Raw genomic sequence first — 24980 nt, 5'->3', positions numbered from 1 at the left:
GCCACCTAAAAATGTAAACACATATTCTAAGCACAAATTGCTTTTACAAGAGGAAAACATACAAGACACATTAATAATACAATGACTGTACTGGGCTAAAAGGTATTCTAGTCAACCTATGTGTAGTCTTCATATATATAATACCCTTGTATGTGTCAGACCTATAAGCAGTTGCCCAGTTTGCTTTACAACAGATCTGAACTCAGTGAAATGTATGACTTTGTTTAGGTTTAACTTATTCAACTTTAATTTTGGTTTATGTAAGTTTTGTGGTATCTTATATTGCTGCTTAAATTTGGCTTTATCCTAAACAGAATTAGAAATAATGATTATGTTTTACTGGTTGCTAGATGATAATACTAATAGTTAACATTTATTGAATGCTTACTGTGTGCCAGGCCCTATCAAAAGAGCTTTCTACATATTAAATCATTTTATCTTCACAACAACACTATCAGGTATATAATACTACTATCACCATTTTACAGATAGGAAAACTGAGGTACAGAAAAGTTTAGTAACTTTCCCAATGCCACACAAATAAGTAGAGAAACTTAGGGACTCATACCCAGGTAGTCTGTCTGCAGAGTCCCAGACCCTTAAGTACTATGCTATACTTCTTTTCACAATATTTAAAAGATATATAAAATTATTATGGATTAAAAAAACATTAAAAAATATCAATAAGAAGCAATATTAGTATAAATACAACTTATCACAGGTTGATATTTCACAGCTATTTCAAAGGTTCATGACCATGATTAAGAGTTTCAAAGTTGGACAGACCTGTCTCTGAATCTTGGTTGTGCCCTTTACAAGCTGTGTAACTTTGGACAAGTTTCGTAACTTCACCAAGCCTCAGTTTCCTCATCTGTAAAATGAGAATAATAAACATCTCACAAAATTGTTGTCAGTAACATAATTATTGCTATATAACACTGATATGGCAACTCTAAACAAAATACAGGAACACAAAATAAAAGAGTAGATTCTCGAATTTCCCCAGAAAATAGGACTTTAGTATAATATAACAAACATGACCACTGCAAGTCACTGCAGCAACTAAAAGATACACACACTAATATAGAACCACAATCTCCTCTAATTCATAACAAATAATTCCCCTACATAAAAGTCAAATGCCTAGAGGCAAATTCCTGGATCTTTGAATATAAAATACTGTATGTACACAGAGAAAGAGACAAACAGATAAGACATTGTTGTTTGTTCACAGCAACTCCCACAAATCCCATTCCACACATATCCTTTATAAGACTAGTAGTCCTCAAGGGGCCCAAAACAGGAAGAGCTGTGTCAAGAAGGAGAAATTTCCAACATTGGTAGAAAGCAATTATTATAAGAGAAAAACAGAAAGAAATAGACATGTCATCAAAGTAGGGTAGAACTATCATTACCACTGAAGAGTTGTTATGTCCATCATATCTGACATTTTACTAGTCAAAACAACTTAAACTGTTACTACTGCTGTCTTTAGAATCTCAATCAAATAATTTAAAAATAAATAACCACATTTCTACCATTTTGCTAAAAGGCTCATCAATACTATTATCAAGGTGAGTTTTTATGAATGTCACCAGTCCAATAATTGAGAGAGAAAAACATCAATGTGAGAGAGAAACATCAATTACTTGCCTTGGGCCTCAACTGGGGATCAAACCTGCAACCTGGGTATGTGTCCTGACTGGGAATCAAACCCGAGACACTTCACTGCACCGGTTGATGCTCTAATCAACTGAGCCACAACGGCCAGGGCATAATAATTTTTTTAAAGTGTCAAAGTCACTAGGAAAGAAAAAGAGCAACCCAATTTTCCAGCTGGTACTAAACCTGTGTCAACAGGTTCAGGGACAAGCATCAGAAACAAAACATGAAACACTTTCCTTCCTTCTTTAACAGAATCTTATGCTAAAATCTAGGTATGTTTAGGTTGGTTTTTCTCAATCCAGCTTCTTTAATTTGTAAGTTATCAAGTGTTTCTCCTAGACTCTAGCAAAGGGTTTTCTTTCCATCTCAAATTAAGAAATATTAAATTTTAATTTTTCTTCAAACTATTTTAGTGGGAAATTGGTACCGGCAATATTGGGGCTGTTAACCCCTCTTTTAGACCTTTAGACTACATTAATGTTTATCCTATTTAAATCACACTATCACTCCCTTGAGTTTACAATCAACAAAAGACTAAGATATCTAATCTTTTTCAGTTGTGCCAAGTTACATCACTCAAATCCTAAACAACTGTGTGTGTTTGAACCTAAGTGCAGAACTTTATAATAATCACAGGTAACATTTAATACAGGCTTAGTATGTGTCAGCTATTGTTTTATAAGACTTATGTGTATTACTACTTTTATTTTATTATTATTTTTAAAAATATATCTTCATTGATTTCAGAGAGAGGAAAGGAGAGGGAGAGAGAGAGAAACATCAATGATGAGTCATTGATTGGCTGCTTCCTGCACACCCCCGACTGAGGACGGAGCCCGCAACCTGGGCATGTGCCCTGACCAGGAACTGAACCCCGATTGCCTGGATCCTAGGTCGACGCTCAACTGCTGAGCCACGCCCGGCTGGGCTATATTACTTCTTTTATACTTCATAACAACCCTATGTGATAAGTATCACCATTATCCCATATTTTATAGATGAAGAAATGGAGACATGGAGAGGTTAAATAATTTGCTCAAAGTTATATAGCTTCTAAGGCAGAGCTTGTGTTAAAACTCAGGTAGTCTGTGCCATTAACTGTGCATGTTAAACTGATTCTCAAAAAAAAAAAATCTTTACATAATGTGTTTTAAATTCTATCTTGCTAGATTTAGACAATTTATCCTATAGAGGAGAAAAAAATGGACTTCAATTCTGTCACCCAATATATACGCTATTTTTCAAAGCTTTAACTGAATATTTGATCAGTATGCCATGAAGGGATCCAGCCAAGTTATTAATAAAAATGTGACCAGGAATAATTAGCAAACTGAATACAACAATGAATGTATAAAAAGAATTACATACCACAACCAAGTGGGATTTATCCTGGATATGCAAGGCTGATTCAACATTCAAAATTATTTTATGTAATCCATCACATTAACAAGTTAAAAAAGAAAAATCACATGATTATATCAATACAGAAAAAAAGCATTCAACAAAAGCCAACACTCATGTCTCGTTACCATTTCTTTTTAACATTATATTGGAAGCCCTAGCTAATTCCAAGACAAGAAAAGGAAATAAAGGGTATACAGATTGGGAAGGAAGAAATAAAACTGTCTTTGTTTACAAAGGTAACATAGTTGTCTACACAGAAAAGAATTGACCAAAAGAATCCAAAAGAATTGAACAAAAAAAACCACACACATACACACACAAAAACCCTCCTGGAACTAATAAGCAATTATAGCAAGGTTGCAGGATACAAGGTTAATATACAAAGTCGATCGCTTTCCTATACACCAACAATGAACAAGTGGAACTTGAAATTAAAAATAATACATTTATGTCCTTTCCAGTTTGCTCAGTGATTAGAGCATAAACCTGCAGACTGAAAGGTTGCAGGTTCCATACAGGTTAAGGGCATGTACCTTGGTTTCAGGCTCGATCCCCGGCCCTGGTTGGGGTGCATACTGGAGGCAACCAATCCATGTGTCTCTTTCACATCTATGTTTCTCTCTCTCTCCCCCTCGCTTCCATTCTCTCTAAAAATCAATGGAAAAAAATACCCTCAGATGAGGATTAACAAAACAAAACAAAACACCTAAAAAATTTAAATATTTAGGTATAATTTAGGGCAAATCTAACAAAATATGTACAAGAGAAATTACAAAACTCAGATGAGCAAAATCAAAGATAAACTAAACTAAAAGTAAATGGGGACACAACCCAAGGACATGGACAACGGTGGGGAGAGTGACTGGGGGGGGGATGGGACGGGGTGGAACGGGTCATTGGGGAGAAAATGGGACATTTGTAATATTTTAAACAAAAATAAAATTTAAAAAAAAGTAAACGGGGAGACATTTCAAGTTTATGGATAGGAAGACTTAATATTGTTGATATATCATTTCTTCCCTACTTGATCTATAGATTCAATACAATTCTACTCAAAATTCCAGTGAGTTATTTTGTGGGTATTGACTAATTCACTCTAAAATTTAAAGCTCCACATAAATACAGTTAACTGATCTTTGACAAAAGAGCAAAGGCAATACAATGGAAAAAACTGTCTTTTTTCCACATGTCAAAAGAAAAGAAAAAAAGAATTTAGACAAAGACTTTATACCCTTCACAAAAATTAACTCAAAATGATCATAGACCTATGTAATGTACAATGCAAAATTAGATGACCTTGAGTATGATAATAACTTTGCAAATACAAGACCAAAGGCATAATCTGTGAACAAAATAATTGATTAGCTGGTCTTGATTAAAATTAAAAAACTACTGCTCTGCATACAACACTGTCAAGAGAATGAGAATACAAGCCACAGAATGGGAAAAAATATTTGCAAAAGATAAACCTGACAAAGAACTGCTATCTGAAATAGGCAAAGAACTCCTAAAACTTAACAATAAAAGAACTCGTTTTAAAAAGGGGCAAAAGGCTTGGAACAGATATCTCAACAAAGATATACAGATGGGAAATAAGCATATGAAAAGATGTTCAACATCATATCTCATTAGGAAACTGGAAATCAAAACTACAATGAGATAACACCACACACCTTTTAGAATGACAAAAATCCAGAACACTGACACCACCAAATTCTGGCAAAGATAAGGACCAACAGTAACTTTCATTCATTATTAGTGGGAATGCAAAATGGTACAAACCCTTTGGAAGACCGTTTGGTAGTTTCTTACAAAACTAAATATACTCATCATACAATCCAGCAATCCCCTCCTTGGTACTTATACAAAGAAGTTGAAAACATATATCCACACAAAAACTGAACGTGGTTGTTTATAACAGATTAATTCATAATTGCCAAAACCTGAAGTAACCAAGATAACTTTCAGTAGGTAAATGGATCAACTGTGATACATCCAAAGAATGGAATATTATTCAGCACTAAAAAGAAATGAGCTATCAAGCCATGAAAACACAAGTAAACCTTACATGCATATTACTAAATGAAAGAAGCCATTCTGAAAAGGCTACATAGCGTATGATTCCAACTCTATGACATTCTGGAAAACCCAAAAAATGGAGGCAGTAAAAAGACTAGTGGTTGCCAGGGGCTAGAGGGTTTTGAAGGATACACAGAACACAGAGGATTTTTGGACAGTGAAATTATTCTGTACAATACTATAATGTAAAACACCAAAAGTGAACCCTAATGTAAATGATAAACTTTGGGTGATAATGATAGGTCAATATAGATTCATTGATTTTAACAACTGTACCACTCTAGTGACAAATGTTAATAGTTGGGGAGGTTGTGAATATGTGGGAGCAGAGGGGATATGTGGACTCTGTTCAGTTTTGCTGTGAACCTAAAACTGCTCTTAAAAATAAAATCTTAAAAAAATTTTTAGAAATGTAACTAGACCCAAAGAAGATACTTAGAACAGTCCAAAAAGACATCTGTCAATTATCAAGTGGGCAATGGAACCATATATGTTTGCTCTTTGTGTATAGCATTTCACCCAGTTATTAACTCACCTACCTGAGTTATCAAGCAACCCACATTCCTAAATCTTATCAAAAAACATGTCTTGAAAGATTAATATTACCTCTTCTTATATGACAAAATTATCTAAGTACTCCTTCTTAATTTAATTTTAGAATAATTTTTTTAAATGTACTTTGTAAAAAACACTGTGATTTGAACAAGAAAATGTGTTCACACTCATTCAACAAATTATGTATGGAGAACAAATGACAGGACAGGTACTCTTCTAGACTATGAAGATAAGGCAGAGAATGAACAAAAGTCCCTACTGTCCTTGTGGTGTATTCTATTGGTGAGCCTGTAAAAATAATAAAGAAATAAATACATAATATGTTGTGGTATGAAAAAAAATCAAGCAGGGTAAGAGGAAAAAGTGTTCAGGTTGCAGGGTAGGTGAAAAAGAGGATGCTCTTTTAAATAAAGTGGTAAGGGAAGGCTTTGCTCATTAAGTTATAGTTGAGCAAACAGAACTGAAGGTAGCAAGAGGGCCAGCCCAAGTATATAGATGAGAGAGAAGATTCCAGGTCAAAGGAACAGCAAGTGCAAAGGTCCTGAGGCAGAACTATGTTCAGTGTGTTAGAGGAATAGCAGAGATGATGTGGCAACAGCATCCTCAGTGAAGAAAGGGTAGGATATGAGGTCAGAAAGCCAAGCGCTTCATAGGGTTTTATGGGAATATTGCAAGTACTATGGCTTCTATTTCTAATAAGATGAATGCCACTGGAGGGTACTGAGCAGAGGAATAATAAGATTTATATTTTTAAAGGAACACTTTAGCTACTGTATTGTAAACAGATCATAAAGCTGGAACCAATTATGGGGCTATTAAACTAATCTAGGTGAGAGGTAAACCAGTGACAGGAGTGGAGATAGATAAGAGAGATGGTCCACTTTTTATTTATGTCCCCAGCTCCAGTAGAGATCATATCTGGAACAGCAGTTGCAACAGAAACCACCAAATGAATAAATTTACAATAATCCATTGTTCTTTTTCAGTATCTTTCCAAAGTGATAGGATTCTGGATATATTTTAAGAGTGGAGCTGACAGGATTTTGTTAATGAATTGGATGTGCACAGAGAAAGTGAAGAGTGAATGATGATCATAGGTTGCTGGCTGACCAATCGGAAGAGTGGAGTTGCCATTTACCAAGATGCAGAGGACAGAAGGTGGGGTTAGCTGAAGGGAAGCAAATCAGGAGTTTGGTTGTTTAGTCTGATAAAATGTAAATATTTATGAATGATACAGTTATATGTCTAACTTTTGAAAATAACTAACTCCAAGTCTAACACATACATTATATTCACCATTAAACAGTCCAAATCTCCAAGTCTGAATGTAGTATCTCCTCCTGAATTACTACTTTTTTTTTTTTCACTTATAACATTTATTACCTTTTATGTATTATAACTATTGGCGTATGTCATGTCTCATAGAACTCAGATACTCTGAGAGTAGAGTTCATGGTTTATAATTATATTACAGTAAAAAGAGCCATCATTTGAGTATATTTATCAATTAGCTAATTTAATCCATCTATGATCACTTCTATTATTAGTATTTAACACATGAGAAAATTCAGGTTGAGAGTAACTCATGTAAAAACACAGCTAATAAATAGGCTGACATTTAAATTCAGGTTTGTCTGAATCTAAAGCCAATGTTCCATGTTGTCATTAATCAACCTCATTACCTAATTTAAAGCCTTGCCTACAAAGGCACCTAATATATTTGTATTGAATAAATAACTAGATTAAAAAAAACCTCTGTCTTGGGACAGAAGGTAAATTAGAGTCAAACCAATAAATTGGAAGAAACAGGAAAAAGAGATATGAAAGTCCTTAATAAGGCTTACAAAGCTTGGCATAATTTAGCCAATACCTATCAAGCCATCCATACTAGCCTTCTTGGATGCCTTAAACCTTCCATGCTTCTTTTCACCTCAAAGTCACTAATCCATAGTTCTAAGAACCTTCTGCTTTTCCCTAAGTTAATTCCATTCATCCTTCAGAGCTCTACTCAAATATCACTTCAAGGTAGCTATCCCTGACCACCTCCTCTCACCTGAACTAATTTCTATAATAAGCTCATAATACTCTGTTCTTCTTATCACAATATAAATAAATATTACTTAATACCTCTCCTTCCCTTCCAGAATATAAGCTGCATGAGGGCAGGATCTTCATATGTCAAGTTCACTGAATTATTAATATATGCTTAAAATTGTTTATAATACTTATTTTAAATTATTAATATTATTTCATAAATGATTCAATAATAACTAAAGACAGCCATTACAAATTATTATAGAGTAGACAGTATCAGACCAATTCTCCTGGCAAGAAAAACTATAAAAACTGGATTAAAAAACAAAATAAACAAAGAAGGCAGCCAGGATGTGAGAAGCTAAAATGCCAGAGAAAAAGGAAATGCAGTATTAAGTCTGACACTGTCCACTACTTTCTCCTTTTGAGGCAACTGGCTGCAGACTAGAGCTTTTGGCAGTCTCGCAGGGCTGCAGAGACAGATTAGAGTTCAGGGTTTAGCAAGACAGGCAGGATTTGAGGGACTAAGATTCAAGAGAAAAGGCAACCACAGAAAAGTGAGCCTGGACATCCTGTACTGCTCTTGCCCTCAGGGTATTTAGTGAATCCTAACCTGCATTAGGGAGGAGAGGCCAAAAGCTAAGCAAAGTGCCTATTTTAAAGCAAAAAAGGTAAGCAGAACTTCTGGTAGCCTCACAGTGGTAGAAAAAGAAAATTTACAGTTCAGGGCCTGCCAAGAAGGAGAGGCCCTGGCAAACACCCCAGGATTCCATTTGATACCTCTGAAAGACAACACTCTTAGAGTACGGGGAAACTGGATTTAAATCAGCCCTTAAGAAGCCTAAAACAAAGACTCAAGTCATCTCAAGCCTGTATTGGATCAAGCTCATCTGTTCCTACTTTTAACTCCCACCAGAAAACTAAATCCTCTCTAGAGAACAATATTATCATCAAGACCCTCTATAATTTCTTATACACAATGTCTGACACTGATTTTTTTTAATTACCAGGAATGCTATGAGGCAGGACCAAATGACTAAAAGCCAAGGAAAAAAGCAGACAACAGAAAAAGACCAAAGGGGATCCAGATATTATAATTATCAGACACAGACTTTAAAATAACTGTGATTAATATGTTCAGGAAAATAGATGACAAGATAAGAATTTTCACCAGGGAACTGGAATCTATAAAAACACAAAATAATTAAAGAGAAATTCTAGAATTAAAAAATAAAAATACATAATATGGAATTAATAAACAGATGCTTTTAACAGCAGATTGGACACTAAATGAACTAGAAAACAGGTCAATAGAAATTATCCAGATAAAGTACAAGGAAAAAATAGATGGAAAATACAGAAAAGCACATGAGACATATGGTATGCACACAAGGACCTAACATACAGATATCTAGAATCCCAGAAAAAAGTGAGTGAAAGAGTGGAGTAGAAACAATATCAGAAGAAATATCCCAAACTTGACAAAAGATGCCAAGCTACAGATTCAAGAGGGTCTATGGAACTCAAGCATCTTAAAATACAAAGAAAACAGCCAAGAAGCATTATTGAAAGCTGATGAAAACCAGACATTGCTTCTCTACCAAAAACAATGAGGTTAGAAGATGAGGATGATGAAAGAAAATAAATGCCAACCTGGAATTTTATGTCCAATGAAAATATCCTTTAAAAATGAAGACAGCCCTGCCAGGCGTGGCTCAGTGGTTGATCATCGATCCAGATGATTGGGGTTTGATTCCCGGTCAGGGCATATGCCCGGGCTGCAGGCTCGATCCCCAGTCAGGGGCGTACGGAGGCAGCTGATCAATGACTCTCTCATCATTGATGTTTCTATCTCTCTCTCCCTCTCCCTTCCTCTCTCTGAAATCAATAAAGATATATTAAAAAAAAAAAATGAAGACAAAATTAAAAAATGCTTTCAGACAAAAACTACCAGTAGACTCACACTAAAAATTAGGAATTATCTATGAAGAAAGAAAATAATTTCAGATGAAAGCATGGTAACATAAGAAAGAATCAAGAATGCTAGAAAGAGAAAATATGTGACTAAAATTAAATAAAACAATAAAATCGCAACAAAGCAAAAAATAAAAGGGAAATGATGAATGGAATGAAAGGGCTATAAGATGCTTGTATTGTCCAGAAAATAATAGCAGTGATCTACGTACAATAATGACCATACTTCCTCCCATTCCTTATGCACACTCCTTTACAATGTGACTTTGCTGCTATTCCTATCAAGAGGAGGAACTTTCTCTCTCTCTCTCTCTCACTCTCTCTCTCTCTCTCAAATTTGGGCTTAGCCATATGACTTGCTTTGGCCAATAAGGCACTAGAAAATGTCAGCAGAGAATAGAGAAATTTGTCTATTGAGAAATTCTTCATACTCTTAGAATTTTGAGTCATCAGGTGAATGAATCTGTCTGCTGGAAAGGCCATGTGGAAAATAAACTCCCCACCCCTACCCTGGCCAAAAGCCTGCCAACCAACTAATATATGAGTGAGGTTATTCTATACTATCTGGCCCCAGCCAAATCACTATCAGACCACAGAGATCAAGATAGCCTAAGCCAAACTGCCAATTCACATACTCATGAGCTATTAAGTGATTTATTTTAAGCCACTAAGCTTTTTATGAAGCAAAAACTAGGTGATACAGAACTAATACATGTAAGTAGATCAGTGGTTCTCAAGGTTAACTTTGCTTCCCAGGGGCAACGTCTGGAGCCATTTTTGGTTGTCAAACTGGGTGAATGCTACTGGCATCTAGTGAGTAGAAAGGCCAGAGATGCTGCTAAACATCCACAACAGAAAATTATTCAGCCCAAAACACCAACAGTGCCAAGGAAACTTTGAAGTAAAGTACGATGGAACAAGGCAGCCTTTAGAACAATCCTATCCAACAGAACTTTCTGCAGTGATGAAAATGTTCAATATCTGTAGCCACTAGACACATTTGGTTAATAAGCACTTGAAATGTGATTAGTTAGACAGAGAAACCAGAGTTTTTATTTTATTCGGTTTTAATTAATTTTAATTTAAATTGCCACATATGACTAGTGGCTTCTGTACTGGATAGCATAGCTCTAAAATTTAGATGCTAATGATACTGAGAATAGTAAAAATTAAGTTGGATAACAGTGGTAACAATGAGTTTTTATAAAGTTAAGGCTCATAGTCACTTGCTACAAATAAATATTCCAAATATTCTTCTTTGTTTCAATATCTATAAATTCTAAAATGTACTATTCTGATCAAATAATAAACTGAAAAAAAATTTAAATAAATTTACCATATCCTGCAAAAAACAATTATTCATGAAATGCTGGCTAACAACCTTAACTAGAGGGCTTTTCTAGATTATTAGTATAAAAGCCCTAGGAATTTTCTATTCTTTTTTTTAAAAATTTTATAGTGATTTAAGAACTGCCGCATTTTAGAGGCCTTCGAATTGTACCAAATGAATAGTTTTTAATCAAATCATTTCAGGTATTCAAATATTCCTTTACTGTATTACTTACTCCCCCTGTAGCGGTTCACTATCCTTTCTTATGCTCTTCTCTACTCCCACCCTATCCCCCACAAGAGAAGGAAGAAGTTGATCCAATGCTGGTACAATTCCACAGACTTTTTTTTTTAACTTGTCAGCATTAAGTAGGTCAGTTTTCTGCTCTAGTGGGTGTTTGGCAATAGGTTTTCTTACTAGAATACAGTGGCTACTCTGCCTGGTAAGCACATACCACAAAATAAAGACGACTTTGAATAACTCTCCTAATGGAAGGACAGGCTGCCTGATCTGTAGAAGAAAATCCCTGAGTCTTAACTACTTAATCCCTGAGCCTTAAATACTACCAGGAAATTCTGACAGAAAACAAAATGGAACAGAAATAAAGAAGATGCCAATTCAAAATTTGTTCTATATAATAAAATCTACAGAGATTTTAAAGGTCCTCAGTATCTACTATCCCACAAAGATTTTGTTGGTATTGATATGTGTTCAACCCAATTCTAATCACGGCGATTATAAATTTTTTACAAAAGTAATAAAGGACACACAATCTATCAGATGTTTTGTTAAGAATTCTAAGAGAAGAAACCTTACCACTAAAACTAAAATTTCAGAAAACCTCTCCCTGTAAGCTCTCTTCCCCTGTGAGAAATTTTTTTTTTTTTTTTAAAGAAATAAGCCCTAGATGGTTTGCCTCAGTGGTTAGAGTGTCAGCCCTTGAACTGAAGGGTCCTGGGTTCAATATCCTCCGCTGAGGATTAAATAAATAAATAAATAAATAAATAAATAAATAAATAAATAAATAAATAAATAAATATTTAAAATTCAGAAATAACTTAAAACTTTTAATGACTGTATTATAGCAGCAAGCAAATCTGGTAGAAGTTTATTAGAAATGGCATACATAATTTATTGTTCTTTAAAAAATCAATACTGTATTATGCATCTGAAAACTCAGTTTTACATTTTTAATCAGTTGTAAATTGAATATTAAAGAAGAAACTTGACAGGTACACATTCAACCAGTAATCACAGTATCACAGCAAAAACTAACAGATGGTTTGATAATACTTATATACTTTTTCTTCTACAGTTCTTTTGCTCTGTATACCGTATCTCTACTAGGGCTGTAATATAGTGATGAAACACTGCATTTCAAGTCAGAAATACTAATTGCTAAAAACCAATTAATAATTTCTAAAATTAATAATTTATTAATAATTTCAAACTATATGACTTTCAAACTATATGACTTTAAGTCACATTAATGTCTCTGACCTCTGTTTTATATATATCTTCCCTTTTTGCTCAATAAGGTGGGCAAAAGCATAAAGCTAATACCATTCTTATGTCATGGGTAGGGAAATAGGTGCATGGTAAAAACAACTTTAAAATCATAGATTAGTAACTGTTTAAGATGGAACCATATCTCCTGATTTCCTCTGCTACCTTAAACTATATTATCAGAGACACATTGGTTATGTGTATCACCTTACTCTATAAGCTTACATGCCAAAAGGTCACCAGAAATTAACCTATGTTTTACCTACTTGTCAACAAAAAAGAAAAACAAATGTAGCAAAAACCCCCATAATATAACCCATGTTATGAAGACATAACATGTAAAGAGTATTTTTTAAAAAAAGGCAAAAGACAGTAAGAGATGACAAAGAAAGAAATCTAAATCCATAATAAAAATATTTGGCTCAGCAATTCTATTTCTAAGAACTACGCTACAGGCATAAAACAAATATACAAAGATGAATATAAAAAAATGTTCACTGTAACACTATTTATACTATAAAAAGATTATAAAATTAAATATAAAAAATGGAGATTGGTTGAATAAATTATGATACATCTAAGCCATGGCATACAATGTAGCTTTTAAACTTATGAAGTGCTAAAACAAGCATTCCTCTGAGAACATGTTAAAATATTGGGATAGAGGGCAAATGTAATTTGAAAAAACATTCTAAAATTATCGTTGCTTTGATTTGCTTTTAGAGACAGTAATTAATTTATTTTGAAATTTCACTAAACATGAAAGCAGAATGAGATTTTTGTGCTTACCAAAGGAATTTATAAAATGTTATCTACTTAAACATCAAAGATCACATCCTTCTTTGAAGCCTTCCCCAAACCTCCAAAGCAAAGTCAGATGCTCCCTCCACTGTTTCCCAAGCCATTCTTTATTTTTTCAATTTAATTTTTGATCCTCACCCAACAATATGATTTTATTGATTATTTTTGGGGAGAGAGGAAAGGAGGGGGAGAGAGAGAGAGAGAAATATCTATGTGAGAGAGAAACATCGATTGATTGCCTCCCATACACACCCGGATTGGGGACTCACAACCTGGGTATGTGCCCTGACTAGGAATTGACGCCACGACCTTCCCATGTACTGGAGGACAGCTTCAAATAACTGAGCCACACAGGCCAGGGCCCAAACCATTCTTTAGATAGCTTTGTCAGAGGAGTTACTGCTCTGCACTGTCTTCTTTATAACACTGAGTCAGTCCCTTGAGGACAAAAACTAGATCTTAAGCATTTTGTTCTCTTGATACTTACAACAGGTCCCAGCACACAGCAGGCCCTCTATAGAATGCTTGTTGAATGTCTACATTCAAACTCTACTTTTCTGCTTATCAGATAAACACACTGCCTTAGGCAACTTTTTAAACCTCTTTTAGCAACAATGGGGACACAAAACCATGACCTATTTTATAGCATTGTATGATGGATTAAAGCACCATGGTATATGGATGGCACCAAAAAATGCTACTTTGCTTTCCTTTTTCCCTCCCGACAGTCCATCATAAAAATATTAGAGAAACTCATCTCCTTAAAGAGAACTGAAATGCTCGAAATGAACTGCACAGACAATAGCCTTGTAGAAATTTAAATTAAAAAACAAATTTCTGCCCTGACCAGGTGGCTCAGTTGATTGAAGCATTCTCCCACACACCAAAAGGTTGCAGGTTTGATTCTCGATCAGGGCACATACGTATGCTAGGTTGCAGGTTCGATTCCCAGTTGGGGCCCGTACAGGAGACAACAAATTAATGTTTCTTTCTCTTTCTTGCTCTTTCTCCCCACAACGTTTCCTCTCTCTAAAAATCAATAAAAACATAACCTCAGGTGAGGATTAAAAAAAAAATTTTTTTTTTAATTTCCAGCTGTGCTTGTTAGGGGCTGTAATAAAACCACTATTTCTAATGGTGAAGATTCCTTCTCTCTTCTTTTCAGGCAGCGGTGCACACCAATGATATAGACAAGTGGTTCTCAAGCTTTAGCATACATCAGAATCACCTGGAAGGCTTATTAAGGCACAGACTGCTGGCTCTAACCCCAAGGTTTCTGATTCAGTAGGTCAGGGGAGAGGCCCCAGAATTTACATTGTTAGCAATTCCCAGATGATGCTGATGATACTGGTCCAGGTACCAGAGTTTGAGAATCATTTATATACGTAATTCAGCCATCAAAGTCCAGTCTTCGTCAGGAATTTTTTTTTTTTTCCTGACACTATGGAGAAGATTACCTCTTCTTCTCTGAGATTGCAAACATAAAACCAATATAAACTGGAGCTGCTTGCAGCCATCTTCCCTGACTACATGAAGAAAGCTACCTGCCTTAGAAGGCAAAGGGGCAAAGAAAAACAGAGCTGAGAAATAAGAAATAAAACTAAGAGCCCCATCTATCTCTGCTAAATCAGATTTGACTCTGCATTATTCAATTACTTGGGCCAATAACTCCTTTCCCCCCTTAAATTGGGTTTCTGTCCCCTTCAACTATTGGATTCCTAACTAAAACTGTGTGGAGTAGGAGTGGAAGAGATAATGGTACGAGGCTCTAATAATACACAGACATCTGTAATACTTCAAAGTGAAACAGCGAACTTTTAGATAAGATTACATTTTGGCTATAACCTATAATCCAAAATAAGTTGCCACAACATTAAAAATAAAAAAAAATAAAAGAAGTTACCACATTTTGTGGTTTCTTGGAAACTGATTTCTTAGCTACAATTTGTGACCAAAACCCTTCTCACAAGTTTGCAAGTAAGCTTTAATGGATACCCCAGGAAATTAGACAGTTGGGCCTTAGTCAATATCTAACTTCACTTAGCTTTATTTGTTGTAGTTTATAGTGAGCACAGATCTCTAAGTCTAGTCACAACTTACCATAAAATTTATTTGGCCTATAATATCAGTAATTAAAATGTGTGCTTTATCTCTCTATTCACTTATTTAAATCTCTATTACATAAAGATAATCTGATAAATATGTGTAGCAGGCAGAAGTTCACAAGAGAGAGAACCAGATTTAGAAGCCACCTATACTGAGATGACAATGAAAATCAGAACTGGATAGTCTGCCAAGGAGATGATGTTCTGCAAAAATCCTTAACCTGGTTAAGGATTAGATCTATAAAGTTCCAAAACTGCAGGTAAAGTTCAATAGACGTGTGCATTCTTCTGGTAAGAGGAGTCATTACTTATGTCCGATTTGAAAGGAGGACAAGACCCAAAAAAGGGTTAAGAACTACTGGTGTAAGGAGAGAAAATATTAATATTAAAGAAGAGACTTATGAAATGGTGACAGAAGGAGACTTGACTTTGGGTGGTGAACACACAATATGAAGATGATATATTATAGAACTGTACAGCTGAAACCTATATAATTTTATTAACCAATGTCACCCAATAAATTCGATTAAAATTTAAAATGAGAGACTTATGAATAACATTTAATATTAAGAAGAGAAATTGAATGGAATTTATTAATTACTAAGTGCCTATGAGAATTGTGTTATGCACATTACATATCATATTGCATTTAATCCTGATGATAACCTTGTGAGATGGGTAACAGTAACTCAATTTTACAGGTAAGAACATTGAGGCACAAAGAACTTAGGCAACTTGACTAAAGCTAAGTAGTTATCCAAGCTACTATACTATAGTGGAAAGTAAGATAAAGCACTGAAGAATAAGAGGGTATCATTTGATCTCTAATGTTCATCATTTCTTTCAGAGCAAGTAGTATGTCTGAGAACTAACTGTTCAGCTCAAGACTATAAACTTTGGAGATATCAATAAGAACAAAATTATTGAATGCTTACTTTAAGGCATTAAATTATGAAATTATTGCCCAGCTGGTGTGGCAGAGTGGTTGAACATCGACCCATGAACCAGGAGGTCACTGTTCGATTCCTGGTCAGGGCACATGCCCAGGTTGCAAGCTTGATCCTCAATAGGGGGTGTGCAGGAGGTGGCCTATCGATGATTCTCTCATCACTGATGTTTCTCTCTCTCTCTCCCTGAAATTAACAAAAACATATTTTTTAAAATTATCAAATTATTTCTAAGGCTGTACAAATCTGGAAGCTTGGCAACTTGGCAGACTATTAATGCCATCATAAAATTAACAGTTTGAGTCCAAAGCAATTATTCTAGGGGGAAAAAGTCACTTAAGGATGAAGGTTAGGATAAGGGCCAATTTTAGTGTTTGCAATTGCTCTTTAATAAAAGTCCAAGAACCACACTGAGAACCACTGATCTTATACCAGGACTGATTAACAGTTCACCAAAGTATTGTTAATGAGAGAAAAACCAAAAATAATATAAATGTCCCATAACAGAAGATTAAATAACTTAAAGCCATAAAATGGAATGATACGCAGCTATTACAAGGTGATGTAGAAAACTTTCTAACATCATGGGAAAATGGTCATAAATTACTATGAAATGAGAAGTGTAAGTTACAAAACTGTATATATGATCCAAAAATACACATTTGTGTATCTGTATATAAATTTGTATGTGTATGAATATTTAAAGGCCAGAAAGATATAACCAAAGTTAACAGCAATTATCTCTGGATTGGGGGTATTATGAATGATCTTTTAATATTTGCCTATTTGTATTTTCAAAAACATCTACAATAGCCCTGACCAGCATGGTTCAGTGGTTAGAGTGTTGGTCTGTGCACCAAAGGGTTGAGGGTTCAATTCTCGGTCAAGGGCATGTATCTATCTGGGTTGCAGGTTCGATCCCCAGCCTGGTCGAGTGAGTGTGGAAGGCAACCAATTGACATGTCTGTCTGGCATTGATGTTTGTTTCTCTCTCTCTCCCCCCCTCCTCCCTCCCTCCCTCCCTCCCTTCCACTTTCTCTAAAAATCAATGGAAAAATATCCTCAGGTGAGGATTAATATAAAAAATAAATTTTACAATGAATATGTATTCTTCGGGAAACTTTTTAGTCAATATGCAAAGTAAACCCAAATGATATCAAATAAAGAGATAACCCAACCTCACTCTCAATCACAGAAATGTCAATTAAGACAAAATACTATTTTATACCCATCAGATTGACAAGACTAAAGAGATAACACCAAATGCTGGTGAGGATTAAAGGAAATTGGAACCCTAATACACTTCCAGTTGGAGCATAAACTGGGTAACCATTCTGGAAAACAAGCTGGCAATATTTACTGAAATTAAGTATGTATATGAACCATAAGTCAGCAATTCCTTTTCCACAGTAGATACTACAGAGAAATCTTTGCACAAGTCAATAGGGGATATGTACAAGGAATTTTATAGCAGTGCTATTTGGGTTAGCAGTTTCCAAGCCAAACCCAGAAATCCATTATTAGAAAAATGCATAAGTAAATTTAAAAATGCATATACAATGGAATATTACACAACACTTGGCAGTTAGAAACTAGATTTACACTTATGTTTAAATCTTAAAGCAGTGTTGAGGGAAAAAAAATTGAGATTCACAGCACAATACCATTAAACCAAGGTTCCAAAATTCAAGCCATGGTTCACTTTGCATAACCCAACGTTCATCTTCACAACAAAATTTTAAAATCTTTTTGTTTCCCACAGTAATAGTGTCCAATTTCTGCAGCTGACAAATTTTTCTGAACAGATGAAAAATTTTACTATTAATCAACAATGTCCCTCTTATCACAAATAAAGTAAACCTCACATAAATTCCTAAAGTAAATTCAATGACTGATTCCCCACCTATTATATGGATCCCAAAATAAGAAATAATAACTAAAAACAGCAGGAACAGGTATCTTTTATTGAGAGTCTACATGGTGCTGCACTGTACATATAAAATCTCTAGTCCTTCTAAAAATCCTGAAACATAAACACTGTACATTAATAACTTTCTTAGGGAGATTAATTGATTTGTCTAAGACCACGCATCTAGTGTGACGTGAAACCAGGAGTCAAATCAAGTCTGTCCACTAAAAAGTCCCTGCTCTTCCACCCTACCACGAAGTCTACCCACCAAAACAAATATAATAATAATATCTCTTATTGTAGCACCTCCAATGTGCAGGCACTGTATTAGGTTACTTTACATAAATTATCTCCTTCACTCTTCATAACTACCCTAAAAGTCAGGTATTATTAACCCCATTTCACAGATAAGGAAACAGATACTTATAAATTCAATAACTTGTTGAAGGCCCCAAAATTCAAGCAAAGTTTCACCTTGCATAACCAAAAGCTCACCTTCACAACTAAATTTAAAATTAATTTTGTTTCCCACAGAACCCAGTAAGATGTTACTATGTAATTATACATCATACTGAGTAAAATGAATACATTTTTGAAGTAAAATGAATATAATAGCCTTAAAAATGAATGAAATTCTGACACATACTACAACATGGATGATCCTTGAGGACATTACGTTAAGCGAAATAAGCCAGAAACAAAAAGACAAATACTATATGATTCCACTTACATGAGGTAACCTAGAGTAGTCAAATTCATAGACAGAAAGCAGAATGCTCGTTTCCAGGGGCTAGAGAGAGGGGAAAATAAGGAGGTGTTGTTTAAAGATTATGGAGTTTCAATTTTGCAAGATGAAGAGTTCTAGAGATGGTTGCACAACAATGTGAATGTACTTAACATTACTGACCTGTACACTTAAAAATAGTTAATATGGTAAATTTTATGCTGTGCTAATCACTTCCTTACCACAAATTTTAAACATTTTCATTAAATGTTTCATACATAAAGGGCACTACATGTGCTAACAATGGGGAAGGGGGAAGACATGCACAAGAAGAAAGTCAAACAACTTCTGTTTTGCCAAAAACCTGTATATGCATGAACTAAATGCCATTTTTCAACTGAGAATTATTATAATTTTAGAAATAATAATCTCATGAAAAAATAATGGTAAGTAGGAGAACCACTAACCCCAAAGAAATATAATTTCTGCCTTTATTCAAAATACTTTTTGCACTTTAAAAGAATATTTACATAGCCATTTACATTTACCTCCTTCAAGGGATAGAATAAAGTGCCATATTAACATCATTACATTTGCAATTTCTATAAGATGTTTTTGGAATTTTTATGGTTGTTTTAGCTTCAGTCAGAAAGCAGATCTCTCTTACTTAAGGAATTTTTATCCCTTCAAACACAGGCCTTATAGAATGGAGGCAAGATAGAGCAGTGAACAAACGAGGCAAAGATGTTATCAGCAATTTACCTACTAAGACTTTTTAAAAGCAAAAGTGAGCCTAAAAAAATGCTTAAACCAAAAAAGGCAAGTTAATGGCTTAAAGGTTTTATATATGTTTGTATATATGTTCATGTTTTGTTGTTATTTAAGATACAATATTTTACACTACTTATAATCTATTCCCAATCTATGTCTACTGGAAAACATCTCATTTTGTTTTCAAATACAAAAAACAAACAAAAAACCCCTGGCTTTCCCAATTATTGTACCCTTTAAACTAAAATATATTGTTTCACAAACTCAGTCATTCACAGTTGAGTGCAAACTTTTGAAGTTACCTTTATTATCACAATGCCTGGTTCAGTAATTTTCCCTCTGCAAAATATCTTATCTACCTGTGGGTACTGGGAAAAGAGTATTGAACCAACTCTACTTACTTAGGCTCATATGACGTAAATCACCTAGGAATGGGAAAGCACCTAGACAGCAAGAAACTTTTCTGGGTCCAATAGATAATAGGATGCTCCCTAGAGCTCATTCCCAGCTACAGTGAATAGATCCACACCCCCATTACATCCAGAAATTAAGTACCAGCTATATTCAAACCTGCCACAAGCAACTGATATCACTGGTGAGTGTGATCAATAAGACAACCAAATACTGGCACTAGTTTCTCAAATCTATTATATGTATTAGAAACCAGTTTCCCAAATAATTCTAATTATTAAAACAAAACAAAATATCCAAGCAGACTTTGAACTAAATAACCACCTTTTTCTCAAAAACAAAAAACCAAACTACAAATCTTATTTTGCATCCTGTTTATAAGTTCGTCTCTACTACTGATTATAGCAGTATGCTTCTTATTGATACAAAAGAAAATTCAAAATCTATTTCACTTCTTCCTGTTTAGGCATCTGATTTTCAATATCATAATCTATTAGACAAGAAGAACACACAAAATTCTTATTGGACTCACACAATTTCCAGCAAATACTCCTTTTTTTCATATAATACACACACGTTATTTACACTCTTTATCTTAAAAGTAATACAGCCCTGGCCAGGTGGGTCAGTTAGTTGGAGCATCGTCCCATACACAAAAAGGTTGCAGGTTCAATTCTGGCCAAGGGCACATACCTCGGTTGTAGGCTAGATCCCTGGCCCCGGTCAGGGCACATGCAGGAGGCAACCAATCAATGTTTCTCTCTCTCTCACCACCCCTTCCTCTCTCTCTAAAATCAATAAAAGCATATCCTTGGATGAGGATTAAAAAAAAACACAAACTGTGGCAGATTATATTTTCCAAAGATGCTCTAATGGCAGATTCCATCCCATAGTGCTTCTTATAATGTGATGTTCATACTCCTCTCTTCAAGGGGTGGGGTATATGTCCACCCCTTCCTCTGAAGCTGGGTGGACCTTTATGACTACCTCAACCAATAAAAGACAGCAGAGTAACAATATATGACTTTCAAAACTAAGTCAAACATGCCATGCAACTTCGCCTTTCTCTCTTCTCTTTGGAACCCAGCCACCATACTGTGAGGAAACCAACCAGCCAAAAGGAGAGGTTATGTGTTGGTGTTCTGGCCGATAGCCCAGGCTGAGGTCCTTGCCAACAGCCAGCATTAACCACCAGACACTTGAGTGAGCAAGACTTCAAATGATTCCAGCTCCCAGCTTTTGAGCCACCCCTACCCCTCCAGCTACCCCACCTCACACCACATGTTGACAGAGATAAACTGTCCCCACCAAGTGAGCCTTGCCCAAATTGCAGACACATGAGCAAAACAAATAATTGGAATGTTTTAAGCCACTAAATTTGGAGTGGTTTGTTATGCAACAACAGATAACTAACACGTGCTCATGAATACACTTTGGAAAATGCACAAAAGAGAAAGAAAATATTTAATTACCCTAAGTTTCACCACTGTTAATATTTTGACACATATTTTACAATCAAGAAAATGTTTTTGCCCTACCCAACTAAGATTCCAACTGCTTTGTTTTGACCAGACTAAATAAAGGGTTAAATTTTTAAAGGTGGTCAATTGTTTATATCAAACAAGAAATAGGAAGGAAGAACATTAGCATCCATTCTATTTTTCTTACCCTTACTCTCTCTTTCACTTACCTGTCCTAAGTGAGGTGTCTGAGGATGGCTGGCCCACCAATATTCCAACCTCTGGATGTGGATCAAGATCTTTGGTTGCAAGAAAGCTGCACTGGTCCTCTTGCCTGGAAGAAGCTGCTTAAGGCCCAAATCTGAAATTTTCAAGAAAAGAAAATGCTAAATATAGACATCTCTTTTCAATCACAATTCCATCTCTACAACTAAACAGAGGCTGATAGAGTGAGTTAAGATTACATGGAAGTGAATGAATGCACAGGCTTCACTAAAAATGTAGTTGGGTGATATGGATTCAACTTCCAGCTCTACTTCTTACTAGCCATATGAACTTAGTTAAAGCATAAATTCACTGTGCCTAAGTCTCATCATGTGATGAAGATTAAGGCGACATGATCAAAACTTTGAGCTGAGAGTCAGAAGACCTGGTTCTAAACTCATTACCATTCTGCCTTGCTGTAAGAACTTTGATACTTCTCTGGGCTCAGAAACATCATCCCTAAAAGTAGAGGGTTGCATTAGATAATGGTTTCTGAAATCTAATCCTTGAACAGGTGCCAGCCATGACCAAACATGGGTGTAAAGTTACAATTGTGCTTACTATGAGATTGTCCTTCCTACCTTTTTGGTGTTAAAATGAGATGATGTGATAGACAGTAGTTGTTTTTTAAACACCCTAGAGTCGAAACCAAAAGCTTGTAGCCCCACACAATCTAAAATTCTTTTTAGAAATTCTAGTGTCTATCTGACTTACATGAGCTCTAAAATTCCTTCTACTTCTAACATTCTGCATATTCATTCACTACTCAGAATATATAGAAAAGGCTTATATGGTCCCAAGGAAACATGAGTTAAAAACTAGAAGACATTAGAAACTTATTTTGTATGGACATCTATTTTCAGATAATGTTTTTAAAAACCCACAGAAAAGAAAAGCTAAATTTCATTTCCAATAGATGTTCTCACAAAACAATTTCGGATGTAATTTGCAAAATGTATTTTTAGCCAACAATGTGTTTCACTTCATTTCTTCATTGGCCTGATTCTAGAAACAGACAGACTATATGCTTTTGATGTTTTACTTTCAGTTTTAACAGTTCTGTTAAAAGAGAACTAAATACATACCAAAAAAAACCAGAGAAATAACAATAGTTGTGGGAAATGCTTTTCAAATATGCTAGAAATTGCACTGGGTATGTTATTAATGAAAACACTTGACATGTACTTGATCATAATGAGCCAATATAATTAAAGCAATATTTAGATTTTGTCCATGATTACATTTCACATATTTCTTCCTGCATTACAGCACAATAAACTAAAAATCTCCTTACCATATTGTAACTATTGTCAAGGAAACCAATATTTCAATGATACTAAAATATGGAACCATAATAAATTAGAGTGTTCGTAATAATTTTCCAATATCTTCAGATTGAAGCAAGCCAGGCGCCATATGAAAGAGGAACTATGAATATACAGTATTACTGAAATAGTACCAGAAAGAAAAATCTAAATTTCTAAAAGCATTGGGAATTCTCAGAACTAAATAAAAGGTTGCTGGTTCAAAGATTTGGCTTGCTAAATTTCTCCCTATGGATAAATGTTCAATACCCACTGGACACTTTATACTACCTCCAAGATTAAGAGTCTTCTGCTAATACTATGAACATAAATGAACTCCCAGGCTGTTTATGCTCCAAGTAGCTGCAACTAGAGCAACAGATCAGAGGACAACTTACACACAACATTGAAGCTTTATTCAGACCTGGAAAACAAAGAAGCTTGACATACTTTCCACAGAAAATATGTGTATGGAAAATATATTATTTATTTTTAAAAAACAGCACTCACTTGTACTTTTTTAAACTAGAATTGCTGTTACAGTAAGTACAAAGAAAGGAGGAAATCTTCTCAATTACAAATTAAGTCCTCCTAGTCAACATTTAACTCTTTTATTTTTTTATTATTATTATTTTCTTAATCCTCACCCAAGGATATTTTTTCCATTGCTTTTCAGAGAAAGTGAAGAGACAAAGAGACAGAGAGAGACAAACATTGATGTGAGAGAGACACATCGATTGGTTGCCTCCCGCAGCGCCCTCCCCTCCCAGGGCCAGGGATCGAGCCTGCAACCAAGGTACATGCCCTTGACCAGGAACTGAACACAGGATCCTTCAATCTGAAGGCCAATGCTCCAACCACTGAGCAAAACTGGCTAGGGCTTAACTCTTTTAAATTCTGTTTATCTGACTAGATATTTACTTTGATCATATGTGATGATTCTCATCTCTTTCATCTCCTAGTACCTTTTCAAAGGTTTCAGACCCATCCACCAGCCAAGCTCAATTCTGGATGCCATTCAAAAAATAGGTGTTTATAATCCCCTCTTATTATATGAATGAACATTAATAGCTCTTACAATTTCATTTCACCAAGCCTAGCTGCGTGGCTCCAAACTACTCTTAAAATGGCAGCAGGCTATTTTTCTTTCTTCTTAATTATACACTCATTTCTTGCTACTCAAAGTGTGGTTCACAGACTGGTAGCATAGGCATTACTTGGGAGTTGTAAGAAATACAGAATCTCAGGCCTTATCTTAGACCTACTGAATGAGAATTTACATTTTAACAAGATCCTCAGGTGACTCATATACAAAGAATTTTGAGAGGCACAGTCCTACCTAGTTCACTCATTCAAGGTCCCCTCTTCCGCTGTATAGTTCCTCTTTACCTATGTAGCATTTAAGGGATCAGATCATTTTTCTTTTGAGCATATTAAGACCAACCAAAACGTAATGAGGAATCTTTAAATAACATTACACAATTTTGAAGTGCTCTCCCTCTCAAGCATGCCAGCATCTTTCTTGCCCATTCCCCTCTTCTTTCCCTTAGGCGTTACCTTTGCCTTTCTTTCTTCTAAACTCCAAGGGCCCTTCTTTTGCTTCTATAATCTGTTCCCTGGGCCTATGCAGCTCAGCTGGCTCACTTCTACTACCTCTGTAACTTTCTAAATAAACTCTCTCTTATAATTAAAAAAAAAAAAAAATTATACAGTTTCTTCACAACCTTCTTTTCATAA

The 24980-nt window shown here is 35.1% G+C and overlaps 1 protein-coding gene across 8 annotated transcripts in view; it reads right to left on the bottom strand.

Annotated features, from left to right (window-relative positions):
* Nucleotides 1–22036, bottom strand: part of NUMB (NUMB endocytic adaptor protein) — a 93428-nt gene extending 71392 nt beyond the window's left edge. For 2 of the 8 annotated variants that reach the window (XM_087819337.1, XM_087819339.1), the window contains exons 1-2: nt 21906–22036; nt 787–871 (exon numbers count right to left, since the gene is read on the bottom strand). The gene's annotated coding sequence lies outside the window, so the exon portion shown is untranslated. Of the gene's footprint in view, nt 1–786; nt 872–19039; nt 19100–21905 lie in introns of all 8 variants that reach the window. The other 6 variants (XM_087819334.1, XM_087819338.1, XM_087819335.1 and 3 more) reach the window with 5 other exon arrangements.
* Nucleotides 22037–24980: the final 2944 nt, after the last annotated feature.

This window comes from Miniopterus natalensis, chromosome 1, assembly GCF_054644295.1.
Source record: "Miniopterus natalensis isolate mMinNat1 chromosome 1, mMinNat1.hap1, whole genome shotgun sequence".
NCBI classification, from domain to species: Eukaryota; Metazoa; Chordata; class Mammalia; order Chiroptera; family Miniopteridae; genus Miniopterus; species Miniopterus natalensis.
The sequence above is the reverse complement of the archived record's forward strand: the minus strand, read 5'-3'. Positions and strand labels throughout refer to the sequence as shown.